This window comes from Bos taurus, chromosome X (assembly GCF_002263795.3).
Source record: "Bos taurus isolate L1 Dominette 01449 registration number 42190680 breed Hereford chromosome X, ARS-UCD2.0, whole genome shotgun sequence".
NCBI lineage: Eukaryota > Metazoa > Chordata > Mammalia > Artiodactyla > Bovidae > Bos > Bos taurus.
Genome location: NC_037357.1, coordinates 134,560,492 through 134,583,347, shown reverse-complemented (window position 1 = coordinate 134,583,347; position 22,856 = coordinate 134,560,492). Strand labels below are relative to the sequence as shown.

The 22,856-nt window shown below is 46.6% G+C and overlaps 1 protein-coding gene across 4 annotated transcripts in view; it reads left to right on the top strand.

The window, feature by feature from the left end:
• Nucleotides 1-22,856, top strand: part of LOC101902122 (uncharacterized) — a 493,329-nt gene that overhangs the window by 320,890 nt on the left and 149,583 nt on the right. For 3 of the 4 annotated variants that reach the window (XR_009493624.1, XR_009493623.1, XR_009493625.1), the window contains exons 5-6: nucleotides 2,824-2,935; nucleotides 22,191-22,306. The gene's annotated coding sequence lies outside the window, so the exon portion shown is untranslated. The remainder of the gene's footprint in view (nucleotides 1-2,823; nucleotides 2,936-22,190; nucleotides 22,307-22,856) is intronic. The other variant, XR_009493626.1, reaches the window with a different exon arrangement.

Below are 22,856 nucleotides of genomic sequence, written 5' to 3'. Positions count from 1 at the left end.
CTCAGTCATGTCTGACTCTGCGACCCCATGAATCACAGCACGTCAGGCCTCCCCGTACATCACCAACTCCCGGAGTTTACTCAAACTCATGTCCATCGAGTCGGTGATTCCATCCAGCCATCTCATCCTCTGTCGTCCCCTTCTCCTCCTGCCCCCAGTCCCTCCCAGCATCAGGGTCTTTTCCAATGAGTCAGCTCTTCGCATGAGGTGGCCAAAGTATTAGAGTTTCAGCTTCAGCATCAGTCTTTCCAATGAATACACAGGACTGATCTCCTTTAGGATGGACTGGTTGGATCTCCGTGCAGTCCGAGGGACTCAAGAGTCTTCTCCAGCACCACAGTTCAAAAGCATCAATTTTTCGGTGCTCAGCTTTTTTTAATAGTCCAACTCTCACATACATACATGACCACTGAAAAAACCATAGCCTTGACTAGACAGACCTTTGTTGGCAAAGTAATATCTCTGCTTTTGAATATGCTATCTAGGTTGGTCATAACTTTCCTTCCAAGGAGTAAGCGTCTTTAAATTTCGTGGCTCCAATCACCATCTGCAGGGATTTTGGAGCCCAAAAAACCAAAGTCTGGCACTGTTTCCGCTGTTTCCCCATCTATTTGCCATGAAGTGATGGGACCAGACGCCATGATCTTCGTTTTCTGAATGTTGAACTTTAAGCCAACCTTTTCACTCTCCTCTTTCCCTTTCATCAAGAGGCTTTTTAGTTCCTCTTCACTTTCTGCCATAAGGGTGGTGTCATCTGCATATCTGAGGTGATTGATATTTCTCCCGGCAATCTTGATTCCAGCTTGTGCTTCTTCCAGCCCAGCGTTTCTCATGATGTACTAGGTCTTATTACTTTACCTATATGTTTTGTATATAGAATTGTGTCTAAATGTGTCCAATCCCAGTCTAATTTATCCCTTTCCCCTCTCTTACCCTCTGGTAACTATAAGTTGTTTTTTGTGTTTTTTTTTCACATCTGTAGTTCTGTTTCCATTTTGTCAGTTCATTTGTATCTTTTTTTTTTAGATTCCACATATGCAAGATGTCATATGATATTTGTCAGTCTGTCTCTGACTTACTTCACACAGTATGACCGTCTCGAGGTCCGTCTGTGTTGCCGCGTATGGCATGATTTCATTCTTTTCTTACGGTGACTAGTATTCCGTTGTCTGTATGCAGCACGTCTTCTTCATCTGTTCCTCTGTTGGGGCCCATTTAGGGTGCTTCTACGTCTTGGATATTGTGAGCAGTGCCGCTCTGAACGCTGAGGCGCGTGTATCTTTTCAAATCATGGTTTTCTCCAGCTGTATCCCCAGCAGTGAAATGGCTAGATCATAGGCTAGATCTGTTTTCAGGTTTTTAAGGAACCTCCGTACTCTTCTTCACAACGACTGTATCAGTGTACATTCCCACCGAGAGTGTGAGAGGGTTTCCTTTTCTCCACACCCCCCTCCAGCATTAATTGTTTGTAGGCTTTTATTGATGATGGCCATTCTGACCAATCTGAAGTGACGCCTCATTGTAGGTTTGACTTGCATCTCTTTAATAATTAGTGATGTGAAGCATCGTTTCATGTGCTCCTTTTAGCCATCTGTATGTCTTCTTTGGATAAATGTCTATTCAGATCTTCTACCCAGTTTTTGATTGGGTTGTTTTTTTTTTTTTTTTTGATATTGAGCCACATGAGCTGTTTATATACTTTGGAGATAGTGAAAGTTGCTCAGTCGTGTCCGACTCTTTGCGACCCTATGGACTGTAGTCCAAGGAAATCTCCAGGCCAGAACACTGCAGTGGGTAGCCTTTCTCTTCTCCAGTTTTGGAGATTAGTCCCTTGTCGTTAGCTTCATTTGCAAATATTTTCACCCATTCTGAAGATTGTCTTTGCATTTTGTATTAATGGTTTCCTTTGGTGTGCAAAAGCTTTTGAGTTTAATTAGATCACGTTTGCTTATTTTCATTTTTATTTTCATTACTCTAGGAGGTAGATCGAAAAAGATCTTGCCGCCACTTATGTCCAAAAATTTTACCATTTGTATCAAAACACAAGAGACCACAAGTTAGCAAATTATTCTTTTTTTTTTTTTTTGGCAAATTAATCTTAAAAAAGAAAAAATGGATCTGGTGGAATCAGACTCTCTTACTTCAGAGCCACAGTCATCAAGACAGTATGGTCCTGGCACAAAAACAGACAGACAGGTGGTACATGATAGAAAGCCCAGAGATAAACCCACACACCCATGGTCACCTAATCTATGACAAAAGAGGCAAGAACATACAGTGGAGAAAAGACAGTCTCTTCAATAAGTGCTGGGAAACCTGGACAGCTACATGTCAAAGAATGAAATTAGAACACTCTCTAACACCATACACAAAAATAAACTCATAATTAAAGACCTAAATGCAAGGCCAGATATGGTAGAACTCTTGTGTTAGTTGCTCAGTCGTGTCTGACTCTTTGCGACCCACGGACTGTAGCCCACCAGGCTCCTCCGTCCATGGGATTCTCCAGGCAAGAATACTGGAGTGGATTGCCATTCCCCTCTCCAGGGGATCTTCCTGACCCAGGGATTGAACCCAGGTCTCACGCACTGCAGGCAGACTCTTTACCATCTTAGGGGAACATGTAGGCAGGATACAGTCATAAGTTGCACCAAGATCTTTTTTGATCCCACAGTTGAGATATAAACTCTGAAATTGAGCATGCCTACAAATGTCTTGAGTGTCGTCATTTGAGTTCATTGAACACCTTATCAACTCTTACAGTTCTCTGGCTGTCCTTTCATGCGTCCAGAGCAAACTTAATTTCTCTCTTTCTGTGGGTAGATGCTGGGGACTCAGGTGCTGGCACGTGATTTATGCGAAGTAACATCTTGGAACAAAGACCGCCTCCCCCATCACGGCACTGCTGCCCAAACCAGGCTTGGACCCACAAAACGTGAGTGAGTTGGGTGTAGCGGTGTTGTCCTGATCACAAAGGAGAGAGGCCTGTCTCCCCATCGTCCCCTCCCAGGTCCCACGCTGCGGGTCACACTGACCTCTCCCTGCACACGCAGGGTCTGAACCCCGGGGGACCGCCACGGTGCTCAGTTACAATCGTGACCGCAGTGGCTTATCTGTATTCCCTTGAATCAGAATACGTATGGTAAAGATGTCTCTCTGCAAAGAGTTTACGGGGAGGCCCCAAAACTAACTGTCGGCTTTGACCAGAAGGAATCTGATTGTGGTTGTGTTGATGGATCAGGGGCCGCCGCAGAGCGGGGGGCAGGAGCTCTCCAGCCCAGGGCCTGGAACTTGCACCCATACGCCATGTGCTGTGGGATGAACTGGTCCTCCACTGGGCAGCCCAGGTCTTCTGGGTCAGATGCAGATGTACGGAGCTCTGTATCATAAGGCTGCCACGAGGCTGCAATGAGGTAATCAGGGCTTGGCGTCTGGCATGACGGAGGTCCCATTTGTGCACCCATCAACCTGCCAGACTCATTATCATCCTGAGTATCATTAATACTAGCCCAGCGCCGGTATTGTTAGCTGTCTCCTCGTTTCATGAGTTCTTTGGGTGAGCCTTCAAAGACGAGAAAGTCGTACAGACTGTCACACACAGATATCAATTAACCGCAACCTCATCTTGTATACAAGTTTACCGCCACTTGTAAATGAGTGAATTAATTAACCACAGGCACATCTTGTGAATAAGTTTACCACTCCTTGTAAACAAGTCACTTAATTAACCATGGGCTATACAGTCCATGGGATTCTCCAGGCCAGAATACTGGACTGGGTAGCCTTTCCCTTCTCCAGGGAATCTGCCCAACCCAGGGATAGAACCCAGGTCTCCCACATTGCAGGCAGATTCTTTACCAGCTGAGCCACCAAGGAAGCCCAAGAAGACTGGAGTAGGTAGCCTATCCCTTCTCCAGGGGATTTTCCTGACCCAGGAATCGAACCAGGGTCTCCTGTATTGCAGGTGGATTCTTTACCAACTGAGCTACTAGGAAAGCCAATTAATGATAATTAGAAAATAGTGTTTTTAGTAGAAAATGGCTAGGTTTTTTTTTTTTTAATACAAAGTGAGTTTCAACTATGAAATATAAATATAGAAGTGACACTGTATCACTGACAATATTGTATGACAGCGGAGGATTCTTTTTTTTCAAAGCATGTTGAATCCTCATAAGCTTCCCTGCATGTCAGAAGCACCCAGAGTGTTAATGGTGGAGAGCTGGGTGCACCCCCAGAATTCCTGATTCTGTCAATCTGTGTAGGGCACAATCAATTCTATTTCCAAAAGTTCCCCAAGCGGTACTGATACTATTGCTCCAGGGACTGCTTTTAGAGAACCATTTAATATCAAGAAACATTTTTACTCTTGTTTCCATGATATCCCTCTTTGCGGATGTTGAAGACTACTTTCAATGAAATAAAAAATATCATCATTGCTGTTTAAACTGTATGTGTGCATTAATTCCATTGTCTGCATCTCCTAAACTGTGCAAAGAAAAGGATTAAAAGGTCAGAGGGAGTTTGGGAAGATGAGAAAAATAACTGGTACCCACAGGCCACAGGCTCTGGGATAAGGTAGTCTAGCACGGGGTGGCTAGTTAAGGATACCTAATCCCACCACTGGCATCTGTCTGGAAGGAACTCATTATTTTCACAGCAGTAGCACCCTGAGGGCTCCAGCTGTGGGGAAACTCCCTAGATTGTGAACCTTACGTCTTGAGCAGAAATGGATGAAAATGTCTGTATCAACGGCCATGGTGTCTCTGTCTCGGCAGACACATTAGCAAGTGACATAACTAAGCCCACTTCCTTTTGGGGTGATTTATCTGCCTCTGTCGAAGGGAAGGGAAAAATCCCAGTTCCCTATGGAAATGTCGGTTGCCCCTTATTAAAGAGACAGCTTGCAAATTTCTCCAGTCTTAGCCAGACCCAGGGGCCGTTAAAGACATCTTCCCCACATTAAGGGCACTTCTCTTGTGCCGTGAGAGTGTTAACTCTGGAGGCAGGCTGGTCGTCCGCCCCAAGAGGTGGAAAACAGCTACCTGATTTGCTAACTGCGGTTTAGGGGTCCAAACTTGGAATGTTCAGCTAATGCAGGGGGCTTGAGGCAGTTGTGGGGGGACATCCCGTTTTCACAGTGCCGCACATAGCCTGGGGCCACGTTGCAACAAATTGTTAGGAAACCACTTTAATTTAACTCAATGGACATGAGTTTGGGTAAACTCTGGGAGTTGGTGATGGACAGAGAGGCCTGGCGTGCTGCGGTCCATGAAGTCACAAAGGGTCGGACATGACTGAGCGACTGAACTGACTGACCTTAGCTTAAACTATCCGTGGTGACCTGATTTGGTTTTTGTTTTTCTTCTGGTGTTCTGGTGGACTCTGCTCATTTAAGCTATCATAATTCTGCTTGGTTAAACTGCTGTAATTGGATTCCTGTAGTGAATGACGTCCATCCTAAAGGAGATCAGTCTTCAGTGTTCATTGGAAGGACTGACGCTGAAGATGAAACTCCAATCCTTTGGCCACCTGATTCGAAGAACTGACTCATTGGAAAAGACCCTGATGCTGGGAAAGATTGAAGGCAGGAGGAGAAGGGGCCAACAGAGGATGAGATGGTTGGATGGCATCACCGACTTGATGGGCATGAGTTTGGGTAAACTCTGGGAGTTGGTGATGGACAGGGAAGCCTGGTGTGCTGCAGTCCATGGGGTCACAAAGAGTCGGACATGACTGAGTGACTGAACTGAACTGAACTGAGTGAATGGCAGCGTGTTTAAGACACAAGTGCCCTGTGCTTGTGGGCGCTGAACTTGAGCCTCAGGTTGTGAGAGGGAAACCCGTGTGTGTGTGTGCCCCTGGCTTCCTCCACCCCTGCTAGGTGAGCAGTGATTGTCCTGCTGCTGGTGTCCGGGAAGGGGGTGCATGTGTTTGGGAGGGTGACTGTTTCAGAGGTGTCAGTGCCTGTTTCAGCAACTGGAAAGGTGTGTCCCAGACAGAAAATTAGAGGCTAGTCCACTGTAACGCTACCAGGAAAGCACTTATTTGCCCCCCCCCTTTTTTTTTCAAAGATCTGTAGGAAAAATATACTTATTTTTACAATATTTATTTCATGGCATCAGCTCTTAGTTGTGACACTTGGAATCTTTCATTGCAGCTCGAGGAATTTCAAGTTGTGACAGGCAGGCTGAGTAGTAGACAAGTGCTGTCTTAGTTCCTCCGTGGCATGTGGGCATCCAATTTCCCAACCAGGGATCGAACCCTTGTCCCCTGCATTGCCAGGTAGACTCTTAACCACTGGACCACCAGGGAAGTCCCTACTGCTTCTTTTTTTTTTTTTAGATGTTTTCATATATTAAGTAAATTTATCTCTGGGAATTCCACCCAACTCTGATGTTGGGAAAGATTGAAGGCAGGAAGAGAAGGGGATGACAGATGAGATGGTTGGATGGCATCATAGACTCAATGGACATGGGTTTGAGCAAACTCCAGGAGTTGGCGATGGACAAGGAGGCCTGGTGTGCTGCGGTTCATGGGGTTGCAAAGAGTTGGACACGAATGAGTGACTTCACTAAACTGAACTGAACTGGGTCTCATTCCTCCTCCATGAAAGATTTTGATACAACTCACAAGTCAGTCTCTGTCTGTCTATCTCTCTCCCTTCTTCCCACCCTCCCCTTTTTATCCTGACCACAACCTTTACTTTTGGTTTAAATATTTAAACTGACTTCCCTGGTGGCTCAGACAGTAAAGCATCTTCCTACAGTGCAGGAGACCCGGGTCCAGTCCCTGGGTCAGGAAGATCTCCTGGAGAAGGAAATGGCAACCCACTCCAGAACTCTTGCCTGGAAAATCCCATGGAAGGAGGACCCTGGTAGGCTACAGCCCATGGGGTCTCACAGAGTCAGACATGACTGAGCGACTTCACTCACTAAGTGTTTAAACATCACCTTACATCCTTTTCATACTTGCATTTAACACAGTGGTACATGTCTGGAGGAAACAAAGTCTCCAGTTAACTTTTAAAAAGCTCATAAAATTGTTAGCCCAGAAGGAAAAATCGTATCTGAAATATATTATAGATCTAAACGAAACCAGAAGGCGTTGTGACACACGCATTGTGGAAAAGGTCCGAAGGTAGAATTGAACAGTAAAGATGCTTTGCTCTCTAAGGTCTCCGCTGTGTTCTGACGGTGTTCTGTTTTGAGATTCTTTTCACCTAAAATGTTTTGATTATCCTCATTTCCCTTTCTTCCTATGTAGCTATTCCTGTGGCTTCCCTGGTGGCTCAGATGGTAAAGAATCTGCTTGCAATGCAGGAGACCTGGGTTTGATCCCTGGGTTGGGAAGATTCCCCTGGAGAAGGAAGTGGCAATCCATTCCAGTAGTCTTGCCTGGAGAATCCCCATGGACAGAGGAGCCTGGCGGGCTATAGTCCATGGGGTTGCAAAGAGTCGGACACAACTGAGTGACTAACACTTTCTGCTTTAATAGCTGAAGCATCATACTATATTACAGTTATGTCCTGATGTCTTTAAACACACCATTAATCGGTTATTCCAATAACAGGTAATTTCTGATGTTCAGCTGTTAAAACCAGCATAAGCAGTAGGAAGGCCAGAGTACACTCAGGTGAGAAATTCTGTAAAATAAATTTAAAGAAGTGAAATAGTGTGTTTCAAATGTCGAACACATTTAAATTTCTGATTTCGATTAACATCGCCTATTAGTAGAAAGAGAATTTCCGCTTGAATCTTAGGACTCTTGTCTTTATTACAAATGCTAGAAATCCTGTACCGTGTATGCGTGTGTGCATGCTCAGTCACTTCAGTTGTGTCCAAGTCTTTGTGACCCTGAAGCCCAATATTGTGTATAAATTTCTGTGAAAAAAAATTATAATCCATGTATTTGTGGATGTTCAAGTAATGCTTTTGAACTGTGGTGTTGGAGAAGACTTTTGAGAGTCTCTTGGACTGCAAGGAGATCCAACCAGTCCATCCTAAAGGAAATCAGTCCTGAATGTTCACTGGAAGGACTGATGCTGAAGCTGAAACTCCAATCCTTTGGCCACCTGATGCGAATTTGAAAAGATCCTGATGCTGGGAAAGATGGAAGGCGGGAGGAGAAGGGGACGACAGAGGATGAGATGGTTGGATGGCATCACCGACTGGATGGACGTGAGTTTGAGCAAGCTCTGGGAGTTGGTGATGGACAGGAAAATCTAGTGTGCTGCAGTCCATGGGGTCGCAGAGTCAGACACGACTGAGCAACTGAACTGAACGGAAGTAATCCCCACTATACACCTGAGGAGAAGGCATGTTGCATTTGAAGGACTTTGAGCAGAAAATCACAAATCAGGGATGACTTTCAACAGGGTGGACCCCCTGCAGGGGTGGGGGGTAGATTCCTTAGTACTTAAGCATTGCTTTTTTTTTTTTTTTCCAGTACTTTTTAACAGTCTTTTCTTTTAAAAATGTATTTACTTTTGGCTGCACTGGGTCTTCTTGGCCTTTGCAGAGGCTCTTCTCCAGGTTTGGGAAGCCAGGGCTAACTGGAGACGAGCAGAGCATGGCCTTCTCGAGGCAGCTCCTCTTGCTGCTGAGCACTGGCTCTAGGGCCCCAGGTTCCGTATCTGGAGCACACAGGCTTCGTAGCTGTGGGCTTTGAGCTGCTTCGAGGCACAGTGGGATCTTCCTGGATCAGGGATGGAACTGCAAGATTGTTGCTGAACCACGAAGAGATGCTGGGATTCTTGGCCTCTGGAGGAGAAGAATTCAATCTGGGGCCAGAGACGAGGCTTGATCGCTCAGACCTTTTGTGTCATAAGGTTTTATTAAAGTATAAAGGAGATGGAGAAAGCTTCCGACATAGGCATCAGAAGGGGGCAGAAAGAATACCCCCCTGATAGTTTTTAGCTGGATATTATATAGTCACTTAGCAGTCTGTTAATGAAAGGAAGGAATGTCTTAAAACTCAGAGAATGGCACCAGGCCCCTCATCCATAAAATGTATTTTGGGATAATCTTGGCACCAGAAGAGTCATCCTGGGCCATAAAACGATTGACTTGAATCTTGTATAAAGGCAGGTTACCATACAAATAGTTTCGTTTACACAGATTAGGGGGACAATGTCTGAGTATTTGTCAAGTCGGTTCTGAGCCATTAGGCAGAACCGACTTGAAGACAGAGTCTGGGGTAAATGCATAATACATTAACATAGCTTAAGACAAACATTTCCATATGAAAAATGTGTTGGTTAACGCAAGGTTTGAGAAAAGTTAACTTCAGGTGGAACCAGGTGTCATTATGGCAACACAGTATTTTAAGAGAAACCTCTTTTTAAATGGGTATGCTGCTGCTACTGCTGCTAAGTCGCTTCAGTCGTTTCTGACTCTGTGCGACCCCACAGACGGCAGCCCACCAGGCTCCCCCGTCCCCGGGATTCTCCAGGCAAGAACACTGGAGTGGGTTGCCATTTCCTTCTCCAATGCATGAAAGTGAAAAGTGAAAGTGAAGTCGCTCAGTTGTGTCTGACTCTTCTCGATCACACAGACTGGAGCCCACCAGGCTCCTCCATCCACGGGATGTTCCAGGCAAGAACACTGGAGTGGGGTGCCATTGCCTTCTCCTTTAAATTGGTATAGAGAAGGGGGGAAAAAAAAACCGTCACTAGTTTGTTTCCTCCTGTCGCTTAAGAGAGATTAAAAATGTCTGACACTTGCAGCCTATTTCCTCCGTTTGGAGACCCCTGGCCTTCCTGCCTGTTACCCTCTCTGAACCCACGTCCCCTAGCACTGGCAGGCAAGATGCTTATCCACCGAGCCAGCAGGGGAGTCCTCAGCACTGCTGTTGATAACGGCGCCAGTTGACTTGTTCAATGACATCAGTGGTGTCAGAAACCACAGTCAACAAGAGACAGGGTCGTGGAATGAACGGTGTTGGTCGGGAAAGCCAGAGCGTGGTCCCTGCCCTGCAGGGACCGGGTCAGTACTCAGCCTGGGGTGGGCTCAAAGCTCGGGGCGGAAGACGGCAGTTTCTGGGACTCATGGAGCCCAATCCCTGAGGCCATGGTGTCAGGCTGCAGGTGCATTTTAGAAGCACAGTGCACCTTGGTTTTCTAAGAACAAGAAGCCAGGCTTCCCTTGCTGCTAGAAGAGTCTGCCTGACCACTTCCACACCTGCTCACATGCAGATGTGCGAGTGTCTGGTCGAGGTGCTCCACGGCTATCTCTGCTGTGCCTTGTCCCGTGGTGGGGAAGTTCCGACACAGAGATCGAAGGTTCTCGTCCCTCCACTGAGGGGCCAGAAGCCAGCAGATGCTCAGCTGACGGTCAGTCAGGCTCATGGTCAGAAGGGGAAAGGGTCTAAATTAACCCAATGCTTGTGGTTCTTCTGCAGGTCCCGGAATCTTAGACAGACGTCACTGGTCAGTGAGCAAGCTGCCGTGTGAGACAGAAAGGGATGCTGAATGCCTTAATACCCCTCAACTCTGTCTCTCTGTCTCTCTCCACATGGGCAGATTCTGAGACATCTAATTTTATGACTTTAGAAAAAAACCCTTGTGCCCGCAACTTCCTGCCCACCCTGTACTCTGACTATGCTGTGTAAAAATGTCTCCCACTCTATTTAAAATGTAATCCTCAGTCCAGAAACAGCATCACTCTACTTTGGGTTAGGAGGAAATTTTTCTTTTAAGATAAAACCCACATCTCTGGGATTCAGTCTCCCACCTGTGAGGAAAGACTTTAAAACACACTTTCATATTTTAATACATTTTGACACACATGTGATTTATATGTATTGATGTAGGGAAAACAATTGAAAAAGCAGTGTTGTATTCATTTTAAGAATATGCCCATCAGGGAACAGAAAGCTTACTCCATTAAAAAAATAGAATATTAGAGAGGATGGTAATTTTACCTAAAATAAGTCAGCCAAAAAAAAAACAAACAAACAAACAAAAAAAAAACCTCCTTTGAATGTTGCTTTTGTTTTTTGCACTGAACATTGTTGAGTCTCGTTTAAGATAAACTGCTTCATGTTTTGTAACTAACATAAGATGTTCATGGGAATAGTTAAAAATGAATGAGGGTCTTTCCTCAAGCAAGCAAAGGAAATGTAAAGATTTTCGTAATTAGACACTGAACGGCAATAACATATGATCGTGATGTTCCAAGCCCCAAGACTCATCTCGTAGCAACCCATCTTCATCACGGTTCAGGCCATTCACCGAAACAGACTAGAGAAACCTGAACCCATGCTTTCCAGTCAACAGCTGATGATGTGATTCAGAGCAATAACCCTCTTTATAAGGAACGCAGAATGCTATTCTGTAAAGCAACTAGTTTGTCTGTCTTAAAATAGAATCCCTGAGGGATTCTCCTGAGAAATGTTTATTTTGAGTGGTCTACACATTGTCAAGTAAATCAGCTTTCTCCCTCTGTGATCCATACTGCTGTTACCCTGTAAAACAGGAGCCTATTAAGAAGACAGATGATGTAGCCTTCGTGATCGTTAGGCTCACTGTCCCGACTCTTGTTTCTGCAAAGTTACATGCACGGTTTAAAAGGCACCTTGAGCCGTGGTGGATGTTGGAAACTCTTTGTGTTTCAGACTCACAGCTCGTGCATGTGTGTGTTTGGTCACTCAGATGTTTCCGAGTCTTTGCGACCCCCGTGGACTGCAGCCCGCCAGGCTCCTCTGTCCTTGGGATTCTCCAGGCAAGAATGCCGGAGTGGGTTGCCATGCCCTCCTCCAGGGGATCTTCCTGACTCCACGTCTCTTGCATTGGCAGGTGGGTTCCTTACCGCTGAGCCACCAGGGAAGCCCCAGAGTCACAGCAATGTATCTCGAATCCTCCCCTTTATTAGCTGGTCTGATCTTATACATGCTGATCATCTGATTGTAAGTGGGTACTGAGAATAGAAATGACTCTGTATAAAACCATGGTTCTCAGTTGGGAGTCACTTAGCACCCCTCCCTGGGGGCTGTGTATAGAGACATTTTTTCTTGACAGGGGAGGGGGTCCCTCTGGCTTCCAGTGGGTAGTGGTCAGTGATGCTGCGAAATGTCCTTCTTACAGTTCCAACCCGGCCGCAGTGAATGATCCAGACCCCAGCTGTCCATAGTGCCAAGGATGAAAAAACCCTGGGCTCCAGGAAGGCTTTTTTTTTTTTTTTTTCTTTACCTTCTGAAGCTTTGGGTTTGGTTGACAAGGCGCCACTCCAGTTGGGACTGGATCACTCTGCTTTTCCAGGAAAGAGCCCCACCTGAGTCCAGACCTACCTGCTCTGCAGTTTCACCGTATCGAGGAATGCCTGCCCTCAGTCCCCCTCTGGACCTGGTGTCTGATGTCATGCCAGCTTGGCACCATGAATCTGTGCCCAGAGCCACCCGAGCAGAGTGCCCCTGTACCTGGTGCCGCAGCTGTGTGTTCACTCAGATCTTCTGTTGTCAAGCACTGGCCATTTGTAAAGCTGTTCCAAAGGATGGGAAACCACTTAGGTGCATAGGAATGCACTTGGATCTAGTATGGCTGTGTGATTCTTATAGAAAGGGACATTGCTACCAGCAACACAAGCTTTCTTGGCAGACCTGATTTGATGACTTTTGCTTTTTTAATGACACTGATTGCCAGTCCCTTGGGGCTTCTCTGGTGGCTCAGAGGTAAAGAACCCACCTGCAAGACAGGTGACACAGGAGACGTGAGTTCCATCCCTCAGTTGGGAAGATCCCCCTGGAGAAGGAAATGGCAACCTACTCCAGCATTCTCGCCTGGAGAATCCCATGGACAGAGGAGCCTGGCAGGCTACAGTCCACGGGGTCACCAAGGGTCCGGCACGACTTAGCAATTAAACAACAACAAACAATCATCAAGTGACTAGCACATGGTCCTGGGTCTTAGAGCCCGGGGTTGCAGCTGAATCAGTAAGCAGACGGTCTCTGCGGGTGGTTTGCGGTAGACTGAAACCTTTCTCTGGGAAGTGTCCTGGGTGAGCTGAGTTTCAGAGGAGTCAGCTAGGCGGGAGAAGGCAGCGGAGAGACAGAATCAGGAGGAGGGCTTTCAGGCTGAAGGAACATTCCGTCCACAGCTTCAAAGGGGGTGCAGAGATGGATTTTTTTGTAAATAGATCACTGGCTACACAATGAGACGTTAGGAAAGGACCTCACACACCATGCTCTGGAATTTATTGTCACAAGGTTGAAAGCTGTTGAGAATGTGAAGGTTATTCGAAAGGCATAGTGACATAGTGAAAGTCGCCCAGTCCAACTCTTTGCAGCCCCACGGACTATACAGTCCACGGAGTTCTCCAGGCCAGAATACGGGGGTGGGTAGCCATTCCCTTCTCCAGGGGAATCTTCCCGACCCCAAGGATCGAACCCAGGTCTCCCACATTGCAGGCGGATTCTTTACCAGCTGAGCCACCAGGGAAGCCCAAGAATACTAAAGTGGGTAGCCTATCCCTTCTCCAGCAGATCTTCTTGACCCAGGAATTGAACTGTGGTGTCCTGCATTGCAGGCAGATTCTTTACCAACTGAGCTACCAGGGAAGCCCTTGCAAGGCATAGATAGTGAATTTGTGCTCTGTTACTCAGTCTTTTTTGACCCAAAGGGCCATAGCCCACCAGGCTCCTCTGTCCATGGGATTTCCCAGGCAAGGGCACTGGACTGGGTCATCCTTTCCTCCTCCAGGGGGATCGTCCCAGCCCAAGGATCAAACCCAAGTCTCCTATGTCAGCAGGCAGATTCTTTACCATCTGAGCCACCTGGAATGCCCAAGACACAGGCAAACTGAAACCTTCACGAGATCCTTGTGGGCACAGCTGGACAAATGAAAGTTTAGCATGAATGAATGGTGGGGAGTCAGGGAGGGAGCTGGGCACCCTCGGGGGAGGAGAGCCCGCAGAAGCTTGAGGGAGACAGGAAGACCCTGCTTTGTTAATGAAGAAAAATAGGAGGGGCTGGGTGCTGGGGTCAATGCCAGGAGAGAGGCCCAGAGGTCCTGCTTGGGAAGTGGAGGTAATGACAGTACTGTCCACTGAGGACTGGAGCCTCAGGGGAGCTCAGACACGCTAGGGGAGAAGGTGGGTCAGCATGGCAGAATGTCGAACCTCCACTCCAGGGCTTCGGGCATCCCCGAGTGGAATTATGAAAGAGGATTGAAGAGTCTGACACTCAGGAGGAAGGTCTGAAAGGCTGGGAAGACACCTGTGAAAAGGCTTCGTTGCACAGAGTGTAACACACACACACACACACACACACACACACACACGCGGTCGTTACAGGGGCTGGGGAGTGTGTGCAACACTGGAGCTGAGCCAGGGGTGACTTTACTCCTGGGAAACATGTGGCGATGTCCCGGGACATCTCTTTCCTTAATTACTGTTTTTACATATTTATTTGCGTGGCCGTGTTGGGTGTTCTTTGTGGGACGAGGGATCTCTCCTTACGCTGCACAGGCTCAGTATTTGTGTGGTATGTGGACTTCGTCCCTCCGCAGCATGTGGTGTGTTAGTTCCCTGGCAGGGATCGAAGCCAGGTCCCTTGAATCCCGGGGATTCCTAAGCCCTGGGCCATCAGCGATGTCCCACGTGTCGTATACTCACACATGTATGTGGAAACTAGAACAGTAGTACAGATGAACCTGTATGCACGGCAGGAAGAGAGACACAGAATTGGAGAATGGACTTGTGGGCGCTGCAGGGGGAAGGGGAGGGCGAGATGAATTAAGGAAGGAGCATTGATCTACGCACATGACAATAGACAGCTAGTGGGAAGCTTCTGTAGAGCACATGGAGCTAAGCCCGGGGCTCTGTGTTGACCTTGGCAGGTGGGAGGGAGGCTCAAGGGGAAGCGAGGTTCAAGAGGGAGGAGACATGTGTATACATATGGCTGATTCATGTTGTTCTACAGGAGGAACCAAGGCAACATTCTAAAGCTGTTATCCTCCAGTTAATTAAAAAAAAAAGCGTGGTTAGAAATTTGAGACTCAGCTTGGCTGCTTTGTGTAACTGGTTGGCTGCCTGGCTCCGTTCCTTATTCCTTGTTTCACTTAGTTTTTTATGTGTTTATCTAGGGCTTCCATGATAGCTCAGTTGGTAAAGACTCCGCCTACAATGCACGAGACTCCGGTTCAATCCCTGGGTCGGGAAGATCCGCTGGAGAAGGGAAAGGCTACCCACTCCAGTCTTCTTGGGCTTCCCTGGTGGCTCAGCTGGGAATGAATCCACCTGCAATGTGGGAGACCTGAGTTCTGTTCCTGGGTCACGAAGATCCCCCGGAGAAGGGAAAGGCTACCCACTCCACTATTCTGGCCTGGAGAATTCCATGGACTGTATAGTCCATGGGGTCGCAGAGAGGAGGACGGGACTCCACAACTTCCAGTTTCACTTCACTTCGAGTATTTCTCTGGCTGTGCTGGCCCTTACGTGCGGCACTCAGGACCTTCCTTGCAGCATGTGCGATGGTTCGTTGCAGGGCACAGGCGTCTCAGCCTCAGTAATTACATACATGGGCTCAGTTTCTCCGCAGCGTGTGGGATCATAGGTCCCTGACCAGAGACTGAACCTGCATGGGCTGCATTGGAAGGTAGAGCCCCAACCACTGGACCTCCAGGGAAGTTCCCCCCTGCTCCTGTTCCTTCTTTTGATAAGACAGCTTATAGCATCTTTTCTGTACTGGGCGAAGGAACAAGAGCAGGGGTCAGCAGAGTTTGGCTGATGTCACTCGCTGACCACCTGGCGGCGCAGAGAGAGGTGGACAGAGGGTTCAAGGACAAGGGAAGCCATGGGTAGTCACAGTGGGGTGTTTCCATCTCGTCTCAGAAAAGTGGTTCTGCCTCTGCTGACCTTGCAGACACGTGAAGAGACTCCAGTGAGACCATGCGTGTGTCAGGGTCCCCACTGATGCTGAAGCTTCCTAGGAAGGTGGTTAGCTACCGAGAGTCCCGGACGTGGTGGGGGATGCTTCCAGCCGGCCCCCGCCCCAGCAGGGCACGCCTCGGAGCCTCCTCCATTGGTCTCTTGAGGGATCGTCCTGATCTCTCATCTCTGACTGCCGGCTCCATAATGTCCACCTCCACGTCTGAGCCACTGAGACACTCTCCAGTCCACTGGGCCTGCCTGTTTGCTAATCCTCAGTGGTACTAGCTAAACCTGGGAGCATCCAACCTGTGCTTGGGGTATTGAGAATCAGGTAGACACAGATTGTGGACGGTCTGCATTTAGGCTTTCAGGCTTTAGGCTGGACAAGCCAGTCATTCAAAGGGTGCATTTATAGAGGACTTTGAGGAATAAGACAGCACAGACACTTTCTGGATCGTTGACCTCTCTGCCCACCTTACCTCCTGGAGACCTTGGGTCTCAGGTCTTCAATCTCTGATACTATGCTCTGTGAACAGAGTCACTTCTTTCTGTCTATGACGCTCCCTGACAGCCTTACAAGGCAGACATTTGTGCCTGAGAGGAAGAAGAAGAAAAAAGAAAATACTAGAGAGATGAGGTCACAGGCAAGAAGGAAAAGAAGGTGGTCATGGAGTTACCTATATATGGCTTGGTCTCCAGCGTGAAGCAGAGACGTTGCTGTTGAACAGTTGTATCCAGTGACCCTGCACCCCAGAGAGTCAGCGACTCCCGTTTCCCTGACAGCTGACGTATTTCTTATGGTTGGAACATTAATAACAATTACAGGTCTGTTCCATGAGCTGTTCTTTCACCATGCACGTATTTTCTGAGTAGCAAACACATGACAATGTCTTGTTGGCACATTGGGATGACATATTGTCAGTGATGTCATGCTCTGGAAGTTGAATCCAGACGCAACATAAGAAGTTATTGTATATTCATGGGCAGAGGGGGGAGGGTTTTTTTTTTTTTTAACAGTTATTCCCTATTACTCTGTTCATGACTGTTAGGAGAGTATTCCAAGTTTCCCCAGGTTTTACTGTCAGCGATCACCAAAAATCAAGCTTTGTCCTAAGATTGTGTCAGCTGCTTATTTAGTTTGTATTTTAGCTCTCAACTATGATCTGAGCCTTTCCCGTCTGTGGGGTTGGTCTGCACAGATGTTGGATTCAGTCCACTGGAGACAGTCATCTTTCTGCTCCCTGTGCTTTCTGGGGGAGGGAGCAATTAAATTGCCCTGAGGTCCAGTTGAAGGAAAACTGGCTCCTGACGGTTCACGGAAAGTGGGTGGGATAGACTCACAAAGTCCATGCAGGTTGGCAGTTGGTGACCTGAGGCGCGGGGCCCTGCAGCTCCTGACAGCAAGAGTGTGGCAGCCTTTTCCCCACCTCTTCTGGAAAGACAATGCAGAAGCGTATCTTGTTTCTGCCTTTTTTTTTTTTTTTAATTACTGATTTTTTTTTTTAAGTGAAATCCTGAGTGCACACATTGACCCACATGTTGAGAGGCAAAATTCTATAAAAATTTTTCCTGGCCATTGAGATTTGAGCCATTAGTCCAAAGATAAGAGCTGGTTAGTACAGGCAGTGAAGGAAAAGGAAGAAATGGGCACTGCGGACTTTCCCGTTAATGACCGGAAAGCAAGCTTTACTGTGTACCTAGGGACACAGAATAACTTTCCTCAGCACAGGTGCCTGTCACAGTTTTCATAGAGCCTTCTGCTTGTGAAGTACTTACTTTTCAAGGTAAAGATTTTTTTGCTGTTAGAATTTTTTTCTCAAATACAGATTATAGTATATGTATATAATGTGTGTATATGTGCAGCTGTTTGTACATATATCTACACACACACTCTTTATATACATATGATACATCTATTTATATATATAATATATATATTATTTATATTCATGTGTATTATATATCGGAGAAGGCAATGGCACCCCACTCCAGTACTCTTGCCTGGAAAATCCCTTGGACGGAGGAGCCTGGTGGGCTTCAGTCCATGGGGTCACTGAGGGTCGGATACGACTGAGCGGCTTCACTTTCACTTTTCGCTTTCATGCATTGGAGAAGGAAATGGCAACCCACTCCAGTGTTCTTGCCTGGAAAATCTCATGGTCAGAGGAGCCTGATAGGTCACAGTCCATGGGGTCGCAAAGAGTCGGACACAACTAAGCGGTTTCAGTTTTTCTTCTGGTTCACTGGGATGACCTCTCGGGACTTGTGGATTGGGAAGCCACCTGCCATGTTGTGCAGAGGCCCAGGGCTTGTGAGGAGACCGTGTAGAAAAGAAGGAGACATCTTCAGGTGTATCCCCCTCAAGCTGAGCCCCCAAGGGTCTCAGCCAGCACACAGCTTGCCAACATGAGCCATGACAGAGCTGCCCTCAGTTGACTTCCTGAGCTGCTAGCTGGAGAGCCCCAAGTGGTACTTGTGACCATCCTTCACATCTGGGGGGGCAGGGAGGAGCTTGACTGAGCTGATGACAGCTTTTCCCCCATCTTCAGCCCCACGGTGTCATAGTTCAGCATTGCTGGTTGCAATACAGGGTGCTGCTGCTTTTATTCAGGCCCCCCTGAATGCTACCACCTCAAAGAAAAAAAAATTTTTTTTGGCCTGAGGCTGAATACCAGACATATAAGAAACACAATCAGGAACGTACTCTGGACATCAGGAGTTAATCTCTTTGTTTATCCTTAAAATAGAGCTTCTCCCTAGAGTAGTCATGTTCAATTATATGTCATTTGTGTTATTTCTGGTGCCGTGAGGATTAAAGGCCATCACGATGACTTCACAGAGAGGCCAAAGTTGCACTTAGTAACTTTTCTCACAATAGAGAGCATTCATCAGGGGGCAAAAAAAAAAAAAAATTGATAATAATAAAACTCTCATGAAATTATGAAAAATACACAAGGAAAAAATTAAAGGATTATATTTTAAAGCCTTGGGACATAGAATATTATTCCTTATAAGAAGGTCCCGTGGTATTGGGATTATTTCCTGGAATGCTCACGATTTATTTTACAAAACCACCTAATGAGCAAACCGCAAACAAGCAGATAATAAGAGCTTCAGAGAAAACACGTTAGTTTTTTTCCCCCTCAGTGGGGTTTGCTTGTAGCCTCCAGCACTCTCTGTTATATCAGAACCATCAGTTCTCAAGTAAAAGTGTCACTGGCAATTTGTTAAAACACCATGTGATTTGTACCAGCACTTCCGGGCAACTGTGTGAAACGGGTACTAGGTCGTCTTTAGGTGATGCACGTCAAGCTCAGATGTCAAACAGACGAAGTTCCTACAAGACCCAGCAGCAGATTCCAAAGTTTCTTCTCGTGTAATTTCCTTCCTAAATGATGCTCTTTCAAAACCAAGAGTTCTGTGGGGATTCTATGCCATTGAAGATGTGAGCCATATTTGAGTCACCAAATGGTCAGTGATCTTCCAATACTGCAAATTCCTCGTATCTGTGTCCGAGGTTGGGCAGGGGCTGTGGTTCCTGGGCTTCTAAAAGTTTCAGTTAAGTTCAGTTGCTCAGTCATGTCCAACTCTTTGCAATCCCATAGACTGCAGCACACCAGGCCTCCCTCTCCATCCCCAACTCCCGGAGTTCACCCAAACTCATGTCCATGGAGTCGGTGATGCCATCCAGCCATCTCACCCTCTGTCGGCCCCTTCTCCTCCCACCTTCAGTCTTTCCGAGCATCACGGTCTTCTCCAGTGAGTCGGTTCTTCACATCAGGTGGTCCAAGTATTGGAGTGTGTAGGGTCCCCTTTTCTCCACATCCTCACCAGTGCTCGTTTATTGCTGTTGATGGTAGTCCCTCTCACAGCTCTCACTGTGGCCTCATCTGCACTTCCCTGACGAGTAGTGATGCTGAGCATCTCTCTACATGTCTGTTGTCCATCCATTTGTCTTATTTGGGAAAATCTCTGTTGCAGTCCTCTGTCCATTTTAATTGATGCATTTGTCGTTGGCCATGCTGGGTCTTCATTGCTTTCCACGGGCTTTCTCTAGTTGTGGTGAGTGGGGAGCTGGTCTTCCTATTGGTGCAGGGTCTTCTCACTACAGTGGCCTCTCCTCTTGCAGAACGCAGGCTTTAAGCATTCAGGCTTCTGTGGTTGTGGGACACAGGCTCAGCAATTTCAGTGGGCAGGCTTGGTAGCTGTGGCATGTGGGATCTTCCTGGATCAAGGATCAAATCCGTGTCACCTGCACTGGCCGGCAGATTCTTATCCACTGTGCCACCTGGGAAGTCCCTCTGCCCGTTTTCTTAAATCTTTTTTTTGTTTGTTTGTTTCAATATCAAAGTGTATGAGATCTTGTATATTTGGACGTTAAACCTTTACTGGATGTATCATTTGCAAATATCACCTCCCGTTCTGCAGGCTGCCTTTCTTTTTTGCCTTTTGTTGATGGTTTCCTTCACTGTGCAAAAATCTTTTAGTTCAATGCAGTTTTGTTTATTTTTGCTTTTGCTTCCCTTGCGCGAGGAGATGTATCCCAAAAACATATTACATACTGCGTATTTTCTTCTAGTAGTTTTATGGTTTCAGGTTAAGCCTTTAATCCGTCTTGAGTTGATTCTTTGCATGTGGGGTGAGAAGTCCAGTTTGATTCTCTGTCCAGTTTTCCCAACACCATTTATTGAAAAGGCTGTCTTTTCCCTGTTGTATATTCTTGCCTCCTTTGTTGTAGATTAATTGATCATATAGTCAAAGTGGACGTGTTGGTTGCTCTGTCGTGTCTGACTTTTTGCCATCCCGTGGACTGTAGCCCACCAGGATCCTCTGTCCATGGGATTCTCTAGGCAAGAATACTTGATCATATAAGCGTGAGTTTATTTCTGGGCTGTCTGTTCTGTGCCATTGATCTAGGCGTCTGCTTTTGTGCTGGTACCATACTGTTTTGGTGACTGTAGTTTTGTACTATAGTTTCAAATTGGGGCCTGTACCTCCAATTTTGTCCTTTCTCGAGTTTGTTTTGGCTGTTTGGGGGTCTTTGTATTTCCATATAATTTACAAAGTATTTGTCTTAGATCTGTGGGATGTACCATTGGTATTTCGATCAGATCAGATCAGTCGGTCAGTCGTGTCCGACTCTTTGTGACCCCATGAATCGCAGCACGCCAGGCCTCCCTGTCCATCTCCAGCTCCTGGAGTTCACTGAGACTCACATCCATCGAGTCAGTGATGCCATCCAGACATCTCATCCTCTGTCGTCCCCTTATCCTCCTGTTCTCAATCTTTCCCAGCATCAGGGTCTTTTCCAGTGAGTCAGCTCTCCGCATCAGGTGGCCAAAGTATTGGAGTTTCAACTTCAACATCAGTCCTTCCAATGAGCACCCAGGACTGATCTCCTTTAGGATGGACTGGTTGGATCTCCATATGTGCAATCCAAAAAACGAAACAACAAAATAGGAACAGTCACAGGTACAGAGAACAAATGAATGGCTGTCAGAGGGGAGGAAGAGGTGGATGATGTAGGTGAAGGGAATTTAGGGGGACAGAGCTCCAATTAGTGTATAAGCCATGGGGCCATAATTGACAGCATAAGGAATACAGTAAGAAATATGATGAAAAGTTTGCATGGGGACAGATGGTTAGTAGACTTGTTGTGTGGGTCATTTCACATTGTATGCGAATGTCAGATCCCTGCATAGTGTACCTGAAATTAACACAATAGCATACGGCCACTGTGAGAAATGAGAAAAAAGGGTGAGCCAGAGGCAGAGGACACGGAAGAGTGGATGGAACTGAAATCCTCTACCTGGTAAAAAGAGGGAGAAGTGACAAAATGCTGACTCTAGGGGGAAAAAAAAAATCACTTTTGCTGAAAATGTCAAGTTTCTTCCCAGCGTGATGTGTACGGTTAGTCGCTTCCGAAGCAAGAAGAGTATTGTTTTATTTTTAAATTTGCATCAGGCAATTTAGTGATGAGTCCCAAGATATCTTTAGAAGTACATGGGCTTAATTGTTGATCATCGCAAGACGCCTGTTCAGTTTCTCTTTACCGGGGTGGAGAAGAAACAAATGCGTGCCGGGAAGGGGAGTGGGATCCTGGCGTCTTCTGCCTGGCAGATGTTTACAGGCGGAGGCTCTTTTCTCATCTCGCGTTGAGTGCAGCACCCTGTCTAATGTCTGCTTTGTTTTCTTCACCGAAAGAGTTTCTCTGCTTTGTCAGCTTTGGAGGATCGATCCCTTCCTTAAGAAAAGACCACCATTCTCAATGTTTGTCGTTACCTAGAATAACAGGATTGTAGACGCTGTCTCTTGCATTTACGCAGGATTCCGGTATATATGACATCATTTCACTGGAAGTCAACACAGGTGTATGTGTAGCTGTGCGTGTCAACATAATTACATCAGAACATTCACAGTTGATCGCTTCTCTTTGAAGGAGGTAAGAAAATGCCCACATAGTTACTTTTCCTTTTTTTAAAAAAAAAAAATTTCTTTTTTTACTGAAGGATAATGGCTTTACAGAATTTTGCTGTTTTCTGTGAAACCTCACCACGAATCAGCCATAGGTATACATGTATCCCCTCCGTTTTGAACCTCCCTCCCATCTCCCTGCCCCATCCCACCCCTCTAGGTTGATACAGAGCTCCTGTTTGTGTTTCCTGAGCCATACAGCAAATTCGCATTGGCTATCTTATTTTACATATGACAACGTAAGTTTCCATCCTACTCTCTCCATACATCTCACCCTCCCCCCGCTTCTTCCCAGGTCCATAAGTCAAGGCTCTTTTTTTTAATTGGTTTTCTTTTTTTTTTTTTTGCTGGATCTTCATTGCTTTGCTGGCTGTCTCTGGTTGTGGGGTGTGGTGTGCAGGCTTCCCATGGCGGTGGTCTCTCTTTTTGTGGATCATGGGCTGTAGGTGTTTCACGGGCTTCTGGAGCTGTGGCTCCTGGGCCCGAGGGCACAAGTTTCAGGAGCTGTGGTGCACGGG